Source organism: Schistocerca nitens, chromosome 3 (genome assembly GCF_023898315.1).
Source record: "Schistocerca nitens isolate TAMUIC-IGC-003100 chromosome 3, iqSchNite1.1, whole genome shotgun sequence".
In the NCBI taxonomy this organism is placed as follows: Eukaryota; Metazoa; Arthropoda; class Insecta; order Orthoptera; family Acrididae; genus Schistocerca; species Schistocerca nitens.
In genome coordinates, this window is record NC_064616.1 from 880,843,852 (window position 1) to 880,850,524 (window position 6,673).

At 41.1% G+C, this 6,673-nt stretch overlaps 1 non-coding gene across 1 annotated transcript; it reads right to left on the bottom strand.

The window, feature by feature from the left end:
- Positions 1–5,487: 5,487 nt before the first annotated feature.
- On the bottom strand, positions 5,488–5,562 carry Trnat-ugu (transfer RNA threonine (anticodon UGU)). The gene has a single exon. It is a non-coding gene; the product is annotated as a tRNA-Thr (tRNA).
- Positions 5,563–6,673: the final 1,111 nt, after the last annotated feature.

The following is a 6,673-nucleotide window of genomic DNA, read 5'->3' on the forward strand; positions in this document are numbered from 1 at the left end:
TGATACTAGGGATTTACAGTAAAACAATACTTTCTCTCTGCATATAAAATGTTTTTCAACTTTGGTGGCAGAGCTGTGAAGTACAACTTGCCTATTTTTACTGGACCTACATGGGAGGCTTGTTTTTATTGTACTCAACAGCGTAATGACCAAATCATGAAATGTTGTCAGGAAAAATAAATAAAATCATCCAGGTAAGAATATTAGCTGTAAGTTTCGTAACTTCGGTAGAAGCATACAGCACAAGCCATTAAGAGGTCATATATATTGAGAAACCATGATTTCATGCTTACCGATTGTGAACTGGAGGGAAAACACGACACAGTCGCATCCCATCTGCAAGCAAACAGACCCAAATGCTTTATATAGAGGCCCTTAAATATCATGCAAGACAGAGTTCCAGAGATCCAGACAGGAGCATAGTTTCAGACTAAGAAGAGTTCCAGATCAAGCAGATGACCAGCAGTCTACAGCACATCCTATGTAAGCAAGCATTATCTTCAGTTAAGACTGTAGAATAAGAAGGGCTTGCAAAAGCTTTCCTGTGCGTATGTCTGGACTAGTGTTATTTGTTTCCATCACACATTTGTCTACATGTACCCATGTCTGTCTGTCTGTCACTTTCAATGTGACAAGTACTTGAACCTAAGGGTTCAATTAAAGCAATAGAACCTGACACTTCCATGGTTTCTGGTCTGTAGTACCGTAAGTTACTGTATGTACCCGAATCTTAACGAAGTTGTTGGCTGGGATGGCCATTTGTTCTACTAACTGACTGGAGAATCTCGTAAGCCTCATCTATGTTTTTATAAACCACGTTAAGAAGCAATAAATATCAGACCAGTAAGCCAACCAAGAGTCTCATTTCCCTGTCACCACCAAATCCACCTCCTTAGACTAACATCCAAGTGTAGTGTCTCCAACCACAGAGACCTGAAAAACCTCAGCCTGACCCGCTGTCATTTCACTCCTGTACACAGCTGCTTGTGTACCAAGAAACTGATAACCAAAAATCCAGTTTCACCTCTGATCTAAGCTTGAGCTAAGTATGTTGTAACCCATGTCAAGTTACATACCAGGAGTAGGGTCCAGACTTTTCATTTCTGGCTGAGTACCTTTACTAAGAAGCAACGTGTGTTCCGTGTATGAAACATAGGATATTCCCTTAGGAGAACTAGCAAGCCCCATCTTAGGAAGAATCGGCTTGAGCTTTCAGGATAGATCAGATACAGCAAATGAGCAGAGTAGTTCTTTTTAGTGAACAGCAGGAGAGAAGCAAGAAAGAAGAAGAAGTCACCATCCTGCATTGCATAGCTACGAGACCGCAGCCCGCAGCAGTAAACGAGAGGAGACATCTTCCCTAGCAGTTACGACAATCGAGATCGGGGCCACTGCCGACACTTGATCGGTGGCACGAGTGTGCTGACTGCACTGAATTCCAATGTTATACTTGCATCAAACAACTCCACAGTGCTGCCGCCTGATCGAAAAATGCAGTGAGTGAATCACAACATAGTATGGAAACAAGGTCTACAACTTTAAGAAAGGATGAAAAAGCATCTAGCATGTATCTGGAAGGCACTGAAGTCGCTGCTGAGCAGCCTTCTCTGAGACATTTATTTCCAAGACCTTTTGATGGAAATAAAGATGATTATGAGAAATTGTAGACAATTGTGACACAGCATTTGAACTAATGCCAAGCCATAGTCATAGCACAGTATTAAAATCTGTTAAAACAAGGATTGTGGGTGTCGCCCAAAGTAACCTACTTGTATGCAATTTGACAGTAACTTGAGCAGAGGCGAAGGGAATTTTATTGGAGTGCTATGTGTCAAAACAGACTTTGAATTGCCATGTGTGTTATTCTCTAGTAGGCAGAACAGGGCCAAAAGTATACCTGAATGGGTGAGTCGATTTGTCACATTGCAGGACCAATTTCAAGAAGCCGTCCAGGGAGTGATGACGGAATCAGGAAGTCTAGCTCTAATTGGAAAGCTGGTGCAAGCAGTGTTCATACAAGTAATTGAAAATGAGAGAATTAAAACAATGGTGAGAGCAAGAGGAGAGGATTTAACATTAACCCAAGCAGTGGATCTAGCATTAACAGTAGAAGCCTCTTGTAAAGAAATATTCGGTGAATCCAGTCGCCCAAGAGATAACTGTTTTAGACTAAGAGAGTAGGCCATCATGCAAGGGACTGTACTATGGAGAGAGATGTCAGGAAAATAGACTCCATGCCAAGTTGTAGTGGAGCAGAAGAACAGACACCTGATTGCCCAGCACCACTGAGAAGGATAGAGGAAACACTATGCATCCACCATCACAGGGAAATTGGAAGCACATGACAAACACTGTGTCGTCGGAGCATTGAAGAATATTCCAACGAATGAATTAAACTTACAGGGATCACTAAATAATCAACAGAGACGAGTGAAGCTGCAATGTTAATGCTGAGAATAGACGATGACGTGTGTGTGGAACACAAGTTTCATAGAGTGGAGGACAAGTTAGATGTCCTGTATGAAAGAATCTTAGGTAGAAACCGCTGCAAGTTTAAAATTAATCATAGATTATGCAACAAAGACAATATGGGTCCAGGCCAGACCAGTATGGTTACAGACGGAACAGGAGTCGAACTGCCAAATCTGTGGACTGGGAGAAACCCACAAAGAGAGGAGTAATGTCCCATGGAATGGACATGGACATAGAATGGACATTAAGCGGGCGAGAAATATGGGTTGTGAGACCAAAAATATCAGTACAAATCCAGGTAAGACCAGACAGAGTTGAGAGAGAAGGAGACATTCAGAACGAGGAACAAAAACAAATAAGAAGTGATTTGGCACTGCGTCTAAGGGAAGCTAAGAACAAAGGTGAGCAGCAGACAGAAGGGAGAGAGATCCTGTGTGATGCTATATGAATAGGTCCATGAGAAGAAAAGATTTTTACGGACTAAAGTGCAGAACACAGATCTGACTGAAGGAATAGTGGGGAGCAGCAGTTGCATTGGTGACCATGCAGAGAGGCATAGCACGAGTATTTTGAAAACCAAGGAGAAGGAAGTTATACTGGGATGTTCTGAGGTGAAGATAGACACAGTACTGGTCATAGGAGAAGGTGGAGAAGGTGAGGAATGCCGCATGTGTTGTATAGTTTCAGTGAACCAAGAGACAAGGTCATGAATTAGTAGATTAAAGGAAGTGGTTCAAGTGTATCACAAAGATTAGCAAGGCGACTGGCAAGCAGTGATTAATGAAGAGGAGAAATGAGCCATTCTGAAGCAACTTTATGATTTGCCAATAGGTGAGCACCAAGGAATCACCTGCACGTATGACAGTATTACAAGGTATAGATCATTGAGACGTATGAAGAAAGACATAGAAGAGTACATTCAAAGTTGCGAGAATTATCAAAACAACAAGATTGCTCAGAATAAGGTGAAGGTGCTCTTAGCGCTGACTGAAATACCTAACCATGTATTTGCTCATTGTGATATCGACATAGTCGGACTGCTTCAGATAACAGAGAAAGGTAACAGGTACATCCTAATGTTTCAGGATGCCCTCACAAAATCCATTATAGCAAAGCCTATTCCACAACGGGGTGTTGACACAATGGCGCAAGTCTTAGTACAGAGAATAATTTACAATTATCGAGTACCATCAGCATTACTGAGCGACCGAAGAGCAAACTTCCTTAGTGACATCCTAAAGAGCATTCATCATTTACTGAAGATTGACAGATTAAATCTTGTGCATACTATCTGCAAATTAATAGAGCACTTGAAACACTGCATCAAATGCTAGCAAAATGTCTACACCATTATGTGAGAATGAAACAGCAAAACTGGGATGAGTGGGTGCAGTTTGTCACTTTTGTATAAAATACTACACTGCATTCATTATCTGGATTCACTCCATAGAGTTATTTTCTGGGAGAATATGCAACATTCCTGGCATCCTACTGTGGGATCCGACTGAAGTACAACACAACTACAATGAATACATAACAGGACTAAAGGAAGGGATGCATCAGATGACAAGGAGTTTTAATAAGTAATTTAAGAAGAATAAGGAATATTATGATCCCACTCAAAACCTCCAAGGAATTCAAGGCAGGACACAAGGTATTATTAATTGACTAAAGTGTGAGAAGAGGGTGGTCAAGGACATTAACAAGCCCATGGAGAGGACCTTTTCATGATGTAAAGACTCATGAACTAAATGTAGTACATCAATTAATGAATAACAGGTTCAAAACAGTACATGAAAACAGATTAAAGGAGTTTATTTAAATTTAGATGTGAGGTTGTGGTACAATCGAGTTCATTTGGTCTGACATACAAAGGAGAAAAAGATCAGCTAAAGACTATTTTAGAACTGATTAGAGAGGGTCTTACACATGGGGATCAGTCCTCAGAGAGAGGTCGACTGCATGTCACTTTGGCTCTATTAGCTTAACCCTGCAGCAGCAGCAGCAAAAAAGGACGAGAGGACCACAATGGAATATGTTAGTTAGAAGTTAAGACATCTCAGATGCAGCATCTGGTGCAGGAAGTGGAAGAAAGAGAAGTATTACAACCATATGCTTGCGAATTGTGATTCAGCTACTCAGAAAGTCTTGCAAGAAGAGCATTCCCCCTAAGTGAAATTATTCCTAGCCCCAGTATTTCATCACAGGATAGCAGATGAAGTATGGAGAAGATGTAATTGCTTATTTCATGTATTTGTGTTACAGACATATTAATTACTTCTGTGGGAAAATCTATACATGTATGTTTATACATTACAAGACAAAAGAAGTTTATACATTACAAGACAAGAGAAAACCACGTCTTTCTGTACATACATGTACAAACCTATGTAACTTATATAAGAAAGAAGCGTACAATTAAATGTCCAAGATTTGAGAGCAAATCTTCCTCCAGTAGTGGAGATGTAATGACCAAATCGTGAAGGGTTGCCAGGAAAAAGTAAAATAATCTAACAGGAGAATGGTCCAATAAGACATGTCGAAACCTACCCTGAAATGTTTTACACAGGAAGAAGACAACGAAAGAAATGCATTGCCAAAACTTTAGCTGCTAAGAGGCACTGCAAGCATTTTGTAAAAAATGGTGAAGCTACACATTTTTGCCACACAAAGAACAGCTTATAACAGCAGTTTCTACAGCCCTGCCTGCCTAACGCGCCTCGGTGAATCACTCACGCAGCGCCACATAGCAGAATTATCCAGAGTTCATAGAGACCAATTTTAAGAACCTAAAACCTGGTTTACTATGGAGCAAATGGAAGCAAACACGTGTGAATGATCATTTGCAGAAAATTCACTACCATTCCCTTGTATCTGGGTAGAATCATTTAAGAGGGAACGGAAGAGAACATGAGGTAGCAAACATTGCTAATGAACACTGTTTTGATAATTAAATAGACACCCTAGCTGCAAACAGGCGTTGATGTACTTCATCGGGGACATGTTGAAAATGTGTGCCCCGACCGGGACTCGAACCCGGGATCTCCTGCTTACATGGCAGACGCTCTATCCATCTGAGCCACCGCGGGCACAGAGGATAGTGCGTCTGCAGGGACGTATCCCTTGCACGCTCCCCGTGAGATCCACATTCCCCACATGTCCACAACACTACATTCGTAGTGCGCCTAATAGCTGCATGGTCATCCACGGTAACTGTTCTTTCGGGAACAGATATTACCGTCATATATAGAACACTGTTTTATTACTTTTTAGTTTTTGGAGCTAATATTTGGCATACAGGGTACAACTCTATCTTATTAGAGCCACAACATGAAACTTTTCTTTTCATTGAGGATTATGTTGCATGGCGGGCGCACTGTTCTTGACAGAGTATGCAAAATGGCAGAGGGAAGGAAGAATTTAAATGTCTCAATTTGTATGGAAGCTTGACATGCGTGGAGATCATGCACTCACACGGAATTTCATCTCCATCTCTCCTTAGCACTGGTCCAAAATTTTGCTTGTATGTCGGCTACCATTTTTCCCAGGTGACACAGCTAGCATTTCCACTATGCGTGTAGGGTCTAAAGGTCATATTCTTTTTTTTTCCCTTAAAATAAAAATGATCTAGTGGCAAAATCGGCACTTCGCGATCCAAAGTGCACGGAATCATATCCCGTTCAGACCACACATTTTTCACTACGATTTTTAACCAAGCATTCACTTCTCACAGTTGTTGGAGTGACCACGAAAGGCATGTGGTTCGGATTCCACGATAAACTGCAGGTCTCCATTTTCCAATTAGGTAACTGGGGAAGTTTAGGGACACGAAAGCAGCTGCAGTGGCACCCAGTTGAAAGACCTGCAAGAGGCCTACCAAGTACAACAGATAGAATTCCCTTCTGCTCGTGCTTGTTTGCTCCGGTGAAAACCTGGCTTAAACTATATAAACATTTTTTTGAATAACTTCATAATAACAGTTCACTTCTTGCACATGTAATTCTGATAAAAGTGACTAGCAGAGAAAATAAAATCATGGCAGTGTTTGATGTACTGGCATTATCGTATACGAATGTGTCATTGCATTCATTGACTGGACAACTGACACACCCTTTTTTTCACACCGAAATGATAAAGTGTGGGTGTGCACACAGTTCTTTCACAAAACCTGAGTGATCAGCATTATATACAGTAGTTGCAG